This window comes from Bubalus kerabau, chromosome 20 (assembly GCF_029407905.1).
Source record: "Bubalus kerabau isolate K-KA32 ecotype Philippines breed swamp buffalo chromosome 20, PCC_UOA_SB_1v2, whole genome shotgun sequence".
Classification (NCBI taxonomy): Eukaryota; Metazoa; Chordata; class Mammalia; order Artiodactyla; family Bovidae; genus Bubalus; species Bubalus kerabau.
In genome coordinates, this window is record NC_073643.1 from 57,602,292 (window position 1) to 57,613,473 (window position 11,182).

An 11,182-nucleotide genomic window follows, 5' to 3' on the forward strand; every position below is an offset into this window, starting at 1 on the left:
TGTCCTAAGCGGGCCTGACTAACAGCATCTTTAGCGTGTCTTTAGCCTCTGATCAGAGGTGCGGAGATACCATCTGGGCCCCAGTAGTTAAGAGCTGTGTAGCCTTGAGCCAGGCAGCTGAGCTCTCTGTACCTTCATTTCTTCATCTGTAGAATGGGCATATGGACGCAGCCCACTTTATAGGATTGTTGGGACGGCCAACGAAACAGTATCCTGGAAGTACAAGAATGGTGTCTGCCGCTGAACAAGCACTCAGTAATGTTCTGCATTGTACTGAATTCTTAAGAGACGAAGTACAAGAGGAATTAAGAAGCATAATTATACCTAATATCTTTATGGCACTTAGCATTTCAAGCAAAGAACTTTTCCAGACATAGCTTTATTTAAGTCTTAAAACAAATCCCGGGAAATGAGTGGTTACTAGTCCAATTTTACAGATGGATAAACTGCTGTTCAGAAAAATGATTTGCTTGAAGTTGCAGGACTAATGCCAGTCCCTGTGAATACAGTGCCAAGTCTAATTCTTTTCATCTTGTGCCATAAAAAGAACACAAACCATTTATTTTCCTAAGAAATTCACTCATTCATTCTCCTATTGAAATCTTCCTTTACCCTCAGCTCAAGTATCACCCCCTTTTGATCAGAAGTAATTGTTCTGTCCTCTGTACTCACATATAACCCTCTGCTCTTAGAGCTTTAAGCTTGTAGCTCTCCAGCCCGTGTATTAAATTGCAAAGGTGTCTATCAAGAGCAGTTACAAAAGCCTTGGGGACTCTCTGAGCTCTGGGGCCATATCTCATTCACATGCCTGTTATTTAGTGTCTAGCACAGTGCCTGAAACAAAGTTTCTGCACTTGAGAATGGCACAGACTTGTATGCAAAGCGATTACAGTAAAACACGGAGACGGGCTGGACCACACCTGTGTGAAGACACCTCTTCAGCATTTCTGGGAAAGCTTCTTGGCCCTGAGTTTCCCAGTGAAGTTCTGGAAGAGCACAGACTCCTATAACACTGAAGAAATGGATAAATAATAGTAGAATTTCAGGGAACCAAAGCAACTGTCTCATCTGAGAGGGAATATAATATAGTGGTCAAGAGTCTGGACTCTGGATCCAGAAAGCCTGGTTTGAATCCTAGCTCAGCCACTATCTGTGTGACCTCAGGTAAGTAGCTCTGTGCCTCAGTTTCCATGGGTATAAAATGGGCATAATAGCAGTGCTTACCTCACAGGGTAGTCACGATGACTAAACTGGTTAACATGCATAAACTTCTTAGAAAAACACTTGACATGTAGTATATGCATTTGTCGATATCATCATCATTTACTGTTCCTGAATTTCAAGCAAATCAACAACTGTCTACTTTATCTCTTTGTAAAACTGGCCCTGAATTTTGGGAGAAATTATATGGGCAACTGAGATCACATCTGGTCCCATCACTTCATGGCAAATAAATGGGGAAACAATGGAAACAGTGAGAGACTTTATTTTGGGGGGCTCCAAAATCACTGCAGATGGTGACTGCAGCCATGAGATTAAGACGCTTGTTCCTTGGAAGAAAAGCTATGACCAACCTAGATAGCATATTAAAAAGCAGAGACATTAATTACTTTGCCAACAAAAGTCCGTCTAATCAAAGCTATGGTTTTTCCAGTAGTCATGTATGGATATGAGAGTTGGACTATAAAGAAAGTTGAGTGCCAAAGAACTGATGCTTTTGAACTGTGGTGTTGGAGAAGACTCTTGAGAGTCCCTTGGACTGCAACGAGATCAAACCAGTCAATCCTAAAGGAAATCAACTCTGAATATTCATTGGAAGGACTGATGCTGAAACTGAGGCCCCAATCCTTTGGCCACCTGATGCGAAGAGCTGACTCATTGGAAGAGACCCTGATGCTGGGCAAGATTGAGGGCAGGAGAAGGAGAAGACAGAGGATGAGATGGCTGGATGGCATCACCGACTCAATGGACATGAGTTTGAGTGAGCTCTGGGAGCTGGTGATGGACAGTGAACCCTGATGTGCTGCAGTCCATGGGGTCACAAAGAGTCGGACCCGACTGAGTGACTGAACTGAACTGAACTGAAATGGGCAAAGAACTCAACAGAAGTGAAGTGAAGACGCTCAGTCGTGTCCGACTCTTTGTGACCCCGTGGACTGTAGCCTACCAGGCTCCTCAGTCCATGGGATCTTCCAGGCAAGAGTACTGGAATGGATTGCCATTTTCTTCTCCAGGAGATCTTCCCAACCCAGGGATTGAACCCAGGTCTCCCGCATTGTAGGCAGATGCTTTACCATCTGAACCACCCAGGAAGTCGCAAAGCATTCATTAGAGCATTCCTAGACTATTTGCAGGCACCAGAGTCTGCAGTCTAGACTTGGTGTAGAGGAGAATGTCTCAAAGTGGGTTTCATTGAATTATTATTTGGAGTGATATGAAAAAAAAATTCCATGGGCACCCGAGTTTGGGAAATCAGATTAAGCAGGTGCAAACAGATTGCTTTGCTGTGGGATTTCTCAGAGCACTAGTATATTAATCTGCCTTGTGCAGTCAAGACAGGGAAGCAGCCTAAACGGCCATCGACAGATGAATGGATAAAGGTGTGCTACAGGTATACAACGGAATATTACTCAGCCATAAAAAGGATGAAATAACGCCATGTGCAGTGACACGGAGGGACCTAGAGATGATTATACCAAGTGTAGTCAGTCAGAGATGGACAGACAGCCTGTGATACCGCTTATGGGTGGAATCAAAGCATCGATACACATGCACCCATTTATAAAACAGAAACAGACTCACAGACTTGGAAAACAAACTCCTGGTTCCTAAGGGGAAAGGCGGGGGTGGGGGCAGGAATAAACTAGGAGGCTGGGATTAATGTAAACAGAAATATGCATGAAATCAATAATCAACAAGGACCTACTACATAGCACGGGGAACTCTACTCGACACTCTGTTATAATCTATAGGGCAGAAGAATCTAAAAAGATAGTTATGTGTTTATGTATAAGTCAATCAGGCTGTTGTTCACTCAAAAGAAACACAGCACGATCAAGTACTATATTCCAACTTAAAAATACAAATTAAATCTAAAAAGAAAAGAAATGAAAATATATTACGAGGGCTCCTCAGTGACCAGGCTTGTGTGACGTTCCTGGGGGCCCAGAAGCTGGACTCTGGGCCAGCTGAGACACCTGGGGAGGATGGGTCAGTAAATGAGCCCCCCTGAGTCCTGGACTGCCTGGTCCCCTGCAGCCGTTACCACGATCTCCCGATCCAGGCGCACCCCACTGAAGGCTCCATGAAACCTCCTGCATCCAAGGATCGGTGTGCGCTCTGGGCTGGAAGAGCTTGCAAAAGTCACCTGCTGCGCAACTCTCTCAATGGTGGGATTCCCTGCTGCAGCCTCCTCGCACGGAGCCATCCCCCTACCTAGGAACCACAGCGACCTCAGCGCAGCGGTCTGCCAGGGCTTGGCATCCGTCGGGGGTGGGAAACGTCCCGGGAAACAGCAAGGAGCACAAGCCCTCGGCTGTTTCTTTTCTTCTCCTCCTGTCCACCCTCCTCTCCAACCCAGGAAAGCCACCTTCTTCTCTTTAAGGCTCTGCTTGCCGCCCACCCAGACCCGGAAATGGAAACGTGCTGCCGCCTTGTGGACACGTCCTGTAACAACACTTGAAAAGCCCCGCTTCTGGCAACAGGATATTCACAAGGGCTCCTCAGTTCAGTTCTGTTTAATTCAGTCGCTCAGTCGTGTCTGACTCTTTGCGATCCCGTGGACTGCAGCACGCCAGGCTTCCCTGTCCATCACCAACTCCCGGACCTTGCTCAAACTCATGTCCATCGTGTCGGTGATGCCATCCAACCATCTTATCCTCTGTCATCCCCTCCTCCTCCCGCTTTCAACCTTTCCCCAGCATCAGGGTCTTTTCCAATGAGTCACTTCTTCGCATCAGGTGGCCAAAGGATTGGAGTTTCAGTTTCAGCATCAGCCCTTCCAGTGAATAGTCAGGATTGATTTCCTTTGGGATTAACTGGTTTGATCTCCTTGCAGTCCAAGGGACTCTCACGAGTCTTCTCCAACACCACAGTTCAAAAGCATCAATTCTTCAGTGCTCAGCTTTCTTTATAGTCCAACTCTCACATCTATACATGACCACTGGAAAAACCATAGCTTTGACTAGACGAACTTTTCTTGGCAAAGTAATATCTCTGCTTTTTAATATGCTGTCTAGTTCGGTCATAAATTCTCTTTCAAGGCGCCAACGTCTTTTATTTCATGGCTGCGGTCACCATCTGCAGTGATTTTTGAGGCACCGCCCCAGCTCACAAGGACTGGGGCACTGGAAAAACACCCCACCTCCAGAAATGTCCTAAGGTTGGTCATCAGAAACAATTCAAAAAAGAACCCCCGTTCATGAAGCACATTTCAAGTGGCGAACGGTCGGCGGAACTGTTGCTGAGCTGGTGAGTTTGCTGAAGCACAAGAAAAGCGATCATTAGGGAGAGGCGGATTGAAATCTCAAGCAGATACTACTTCACAGCCATCAGACAGGAGATCAGGAAAAACAGGGACAGAGAATCAAAGCGGGATAGGGCCCAGGGGAAAGGGACCCATCCGACGGTCGTTTGGGGGAGGTAAAGTGCAGGAGTCACGACGGAGAAAGATTTGAAGGTCGCTGTTGAGAGAAAATAAAATACAAATACAAATCGATCTGTACCAATGGGCCCGCAATGACACTCCTGAAACTATATGCAAAGAAAAACCCTGATTCCCAAATGACGGGCGCAACCAACAGTCACTACAGAAAAACTTGCAATCACCAAGACTGGCAGGCAACAAAAATGGACATTTTTGGCAATTCATGGCAATTTCATTCATGGCAATTAAATACTGCCTTTGGCAAAAACACGGATGAACCTGGCGTTGATCATACATAGTGAAGGACGTCTTCAGGGCTTCCCTGAGAGCTCAGTTGGTGAAGAATCCACCTGCACTGCAGGACACCCCAGTTCGATTCCTGGGTTGGGAAGATCCTCTGGAGAAGGGATAGGCTACTCACTCCAGTATTCCTGGGCTTCCCTTGTGGCTCAGTTGCTAAAGAATCTGCCTGTAATGAGGGAGATCTGTGTTCAATCCCTAGGTTGGAAAGATCTCCTGGAGAAGGGAAAGGTTACCCACTCTAGTATTCTGGCCTGGAGAATTCAGTGGAGTGTATGCTCCATGGGGTCACAAAGAGTTGGACATGACTGAGCAACTTTACTTTCACTATTTCCAGTGAAGGACCTCAGGCACAGAAAGACAAATTACCTGTGATGTCACTTAGACAGACAGTGGAAAATGAACAGAAATGGACCCATTGACCAAGGAGAAATCGATGCCCAGACCCAGGAAAAAAAAAAAACCTTAATGGTTACCAATGGAAAAAGGTGGGTGGAGGGATTAATTCGCAGTTTGGGATTGACCAATGTCCACTAGCATACAGAAAGTAGTCTACACGGACGAACTGTCCAGCATCAGGGACTCTGCTCAACCCTAACAACCTGCATGGGAAAAGAAGCCTGAAATGAAATACATCTATGTAGATGCATAACAGAGTTAGGGTGCCTGATGCCAAAAAGAAGCACAACATCAGAAGTGAACTCTATTCCCACGGGGAAAAAGTAAACTTCAAAAGAAGAGGGGGGAAACAAAGAAAAGAGATGCCACAGCTCTTCCCTGAGCCCTCGGTGACCTGGGCTTGTGTCATAGCCCTGGAGCCTGACCAGTCTTGAGAACCGAGGCTTGGGGGACGGTACAAGTCCCCAGAGCCCCAGAAAAGGCCTGGGATTCAAAACACAAAACAATTCAAAATTCAGAACAGTTCAAAACACAACCGCTCTGCAGAAAGCAAAGGCAAAGAGGAGATAGGATGCCCACTGTGTGTTTTCAAGTTTTGCACGAAAACCACCAGCTGGCCCTTCTCAATTATTATGAGAGGGAAATCAAATCACCACCAGGTATCACCTCACACCACTCAGAAAGCAAATCAACCAAGGTCAACAAAGAATACCTGTGGGGAGGGCATGGAGGAGAGGGATGGTTCCTTCGCCATTTTCGCCAAGGAGGAGGTTCCCTTTAAAAATAAAAGTACACCTACCAATAAAGCCGCAATCACACTCTTGGGCCTCTACGTGAAAAAATAACAATTAAAAAGAAAACTTTCATTAGAAAAGCCACACTCCCCCAACCTGCATGCAGAACCATTGACAAGAAGAGACCTGGAGCAACCCAAAAAAATGTCCGTTTCAGGCATATACTGCAGTATGACTCTGCCAGACAAAGGAAAGAAACACTGCCTTCTGCAGAAAACACAGATAAATGCACGGACCTGGAGCATGAAGGGCCGCTGGCAGAGAACCACAAACACCTTCTGATGTCACTCAGAGGCGGAATCCAAAGACTGACACAAATGAACTCATTTAGGAAAGAAAAACCGATTGCCGGACCCAGAACCAGACAGATGTATACCGAAGCACAAAGGGAGGGAGTGGGGAGAAGTACACAGAAAGTGTCTGAGGGTAAAGGTGTGCACTGAGGTCTCTAGACGATCAGAAAGGACCCCCTCCACTGCACTGGCTGCTCCAGTCCACACACTCTAAGAACCCGAAGGGAGAAAGAAATCAACACAGAATACATCCATGTTTAGGTGTAATGGAACCAGGTGTCTGGAAACCCCAAAGAAACGCACAGTCGTAAATGAACTCCATTCCAATCTCACAGAAACCCTTCAGACTGGAAAGAAGGGGGTGGGGAAAAAATCCCAAAACAAAACCAAGAGAAATGTCAATACTATCTCCCTGAAGGCCCTTTGAACAGGCTTGTGTCACCTCTCTGGGGCCTGCGCAGCCTGGGGCCCCCAAGCCTGGACTCTCGGCTAGCTGAGAGAGCAGGGGAGGATGGGTCAGCAAAAGAGCCCCGCGGAGTCCTACTTCAGGTCCCCTGTGGTCAGGACCAGGAGCTCCCGATCCAGGAGCACCCTCCTGAAGGCTCCATAAATCCTCCTGCATCCAAGGATCGGGGCACTCTCTGAGCTGAAAGAGCTTACTAAAGTCACCTGGTGTGCAACTCTCACGCTGGTGGAATTCCCCATTGCAGCCTCCTTGCACAGAGCGGTTGCCCCACCTAGGAACCACAGCGTCCTCAGCGCAGTAGTCTGTCAGGGCTTGGCATCCGTCGGGGGTGGGAAACGTCCCGGGAAACAGCAAGGAGCACAAGCCCTCGGCTGTTTCTTCTCCCCCTGTCCACCCTCCTCTCTCACCCAGGAAAGCCACTTTCTTCTCTTAAGGCTCTGCTTGCCGCCCACCCAGACCTGGAAACGGGAACGTGCTGCCGCCTTGTGGACACGTCCTGTAACAACACCTTGAAAACCACCGCTTCTGGGGCACTGGATACTCACAAGGGCTGGGGCCCTGGAAATGACACCCCACATCCAGGAATGTCCTAGAGTTGGTCATCAGAAACAGTTCAAAAAAGCGCCCCCATTCACGAAGCAAATTTCAAGAGATGGACGGTTGAAAGAAGTGCTGCTGAGCTGGTGTTTTTGCTTAAGTACAAGAAAAGCATCAGTAGGGAGAGGCAGATCAAAATCTCAACCAGATACCACTTCACAGCTGTCAGAGAGGAGATTAGGGAAAACGGGGACAGAGAATCAAAGTGGGATAGGGCCCGGGGGAAAGGGACCCATCCGATGGTCATCTGGGGAAGGTAAAGTGCAGGAGCCACGATGGTGAAAGGCCTGAAGAAAGGTCGCTTCTGCGAGAGAAAGTAAATAGAAATACAAATCGATCTCTACCAATGGATCTGGAAATGACACTCCTGAAACTATACGCAAAGAAAAATCAGGATTGCCAAATCGCGGGTGCAACCGATAGTTACTGCAGAATAGTGAGCGATCTCCAAGACCAGCAGGCAACAAAAATGCCCATGGAGAGACGCATGCATCAGAAAGATGTGGCACCTGGATGCGATAGACTCTCACTCAGCCAAAGAGAGAAATGAAACTGCCTTCTGCAACAACACGGATGCACCTGACTCTGATCATACTTAGTGAAGGCCCTCAGCCCCAGAATGATAAATAACCTGTGATGTCACTTAGACAGGCCATGGAAAATGGTAACAAATGGATCCATTGACCAGAGAAACCGAAGTCCAGGCCCAGGAGAAAAAACCCACCACCACCACCAACAAAAATTAACGGTTACTGAAGGAAAAAGCTGGCGGGAGGGATGAATGAGGAGTTTGGGACTGCGAATCCCCACTAGCACATATAAAGTAGTCACAAGGACCAACTGTCCAGCATCAAAGACTCTGATCAACCTTTTCGAACGACCTGTATGGAAAAAGAAACCGGAAATGCAATACATCTAGGTACATGGGTAACAGAATTAGGGTGCCTGGAGCCCGAAAGAAGCACAATATTGGAAATGAACTCTATTCCAACCGGAAAACATGTGAACTTCAAATGAAGAGCGGAAAATCAAAGAAGAGAGATGCCGCAGCTCTTCCCCTGAGTTCTGTCACAGCCCTGGAGCCTGACCAGCCTTGAGAACCGAGGCCAGGGGGACAGAACAAGTCCCCGGAGCCCCAGAAAAGGCCTGGGATGAACAACACAAAACAATTCAAAATTCAGAACAATTCAAAACTCAACCGCTCTGCAGAAAGCAAACGCAAAGAGATAGGTTGCCCACTGTGTGTTTTCAAGTTTTGCATGAAAACCACCGGCTGGCCCTTCTCAATTATTATGAGAGGGAAATCAAATCACCACCAGGTATCACCTCATACCTCTCAGAAAGCAAATCAGCCAAGGTCAACAAAGAATACCTTCTGGGGAGGGCACGGAGGAGAGGGAACGTTCCTTCGCCATTTTCGCCAAGGTCGATCGCTAAGAGCCACAATGGAGAGCAGGAGGAGGTTCCCTTTAAAAATAAAAGTACACCTACCAATAAAGCCGCAATCACACTCTTGGGCCTCTATGTGGAAAAATAACAATTAAAAAGAAAACTTTCATTAGAAAAGCCACACTCCCCCAACCTGCATGCAGAACCATTGACAAGAAGAGACCTGGAAGCAACCCCAAAAAATGTCTATTTCATGCATATTCTGCAGTATGACTCTGCCAGACAAAGGAAAGAAACACTGCCTTCTGCAGAAAACACAGATAAATGCACAGACCTGGAGGGGATCACACAAGGTGAAGGGCCGCTGGCAGAGAACCACAAACACCTTCTGATGTCACTCAGAGGCGGAATCCAAAGACTGATACAAAGGAACTCATTTAGGAAAGAAAAACCGATTGCCCGGCCCAGAACCAGACGGATGGATATCGAAGCACAAAGGGCGGGGAGAAGCACACAGGAGGTGTCTGAGGGTAAGAGGTGTGCACTGAGGTCTCTAGACGATCAGAAAGGACCCCCTCCACTGCACTGGCTGCTCTAGTCCACACACTCCAGGAACCCGAAGGGAGAAAGAAATCAACACAGAACACATCCATGTTTAGGTGCAACGGAACCAGGTGTCTGGAAACCCCAAAGAAACGCACAGTCGTAAATGAACTCCATTCCAATCTCACAGAAACGCTTCAGACTGGAAAGAAGGGGGTGGGGGAAAAAAATCCCAAAACAAAAGCAAGAGAAATGTCAACACGATCTCCCTGAAGGCCCTTTAAGTAGGCTTGTGTCACCTCTCTAGGGCCTGAGCAGCCTGGGGTCCCCGAGGCTGGACTCTGGCCAGCTGAGAGAGCTGGGTAGGACGTGTCTCTCCCCTGAGACCTGGAGTGTCTGGTCCCATCATCTCCCAACCCAGGCGCACCCCCCCGAAGCCTCCATAAAACCTCCTGCATCCAAAGACCGGTGCGCGCTCTGGGCTGGAAGAGCTTGCCAAAGTCACCTGGTGCGCAACTCTCACGCCGGTGGGATGCCCCGCTGCAGCCTCCTCGCACGGAGCCGTCCCCCAACCTAGGAACCACAGCGTCCTCAGCGCAGTAGTCTGTCAGGGCTTGGCATCCGTCGGGGGTGGGAAATGTCCCGGGAAACAGTAAGGAGCACAAGCCCTCGGCTGTTTCTTCTCCCCCTGTCCACCCTCCTCTCTCACCCAGGAAAGCCACTTTCTTCTCTTAAGGCTCTGCTTGCCGCCCACCCAGACCTGGAAACGGGAACGTGCTGCCGCCTTGTGGACACGTCCTGTAACAACACCTTGAAAACCACCGCTTCTGGGGACTGGATACACACAAGGGCTGGGGCGCCGGAAATGACACCCCACCTCCAGAAACGTCCTAGGGTTGGTCATCAGAAACAGTTCAAAAAAGAACACCCATTCACGAAGCAAATTTCAAGAGGTGAACGGTAGGCAGAATGTGCTGCTTCGTTGATGATTTTGCTGAAACACAAGAAAAGCAATCATTCAGTTCAGTTCAGTTCAGTCGCTCAATCATTAGTGAGAGGAAATTCTAAATAATTTGCGATAGGGGAATGAGAAATGGAAAGATATACCCATCTGAACGCAGAGTTCCAAGGAATAACAAGGAGAAATAACAATGCCTTCTTAAATAAACAATCCCTAGAAATAGAGGAAAACAAAGTTGTGGAAAGACTAGAGTTCTTTTTAAGAAAATTAGATATCATGGGCATATTTCATGCAAAGAGAGGCACAGGACAGGACAGCAAAGTATGGACCTAGCAAAGTAGAAGATGAAGGGAATACGCTATGCACAGGCCTGTACTATAATTAACGGGGCTTCTTTGAAAAATAAGAATGACTTTCCCATCACCCCCAAGGGCTGGGAGCAGTAAGAAGTACATCATGGAAAGACATCTTGAAAACAAGATGTTGAAGAACTGATGTGAAAACCAGTATGACTGTTCCGTAACCAGAGCCTTGATGCAGTTACTGAGAAAGGGCATTGATAGCCAAAAGGCTAAACAAAGTCATGAAAGGCCTGAAGGTTTGACACTGAGGACTATGCACTGTATATATTTATCCCCAATCTGAGATTGTAAAGAACAGTTATCTCTCGGGCACGAATAAGGAAGTAGAAGTTAACAATAAAAGGCATGCAGGGCTTAGGATCTGGGTTTTTGCAAGCAAATGGCATCAGCCCCCTGATCCCCACTTTATTTCTGAGTCTTATTTTTCCTTATT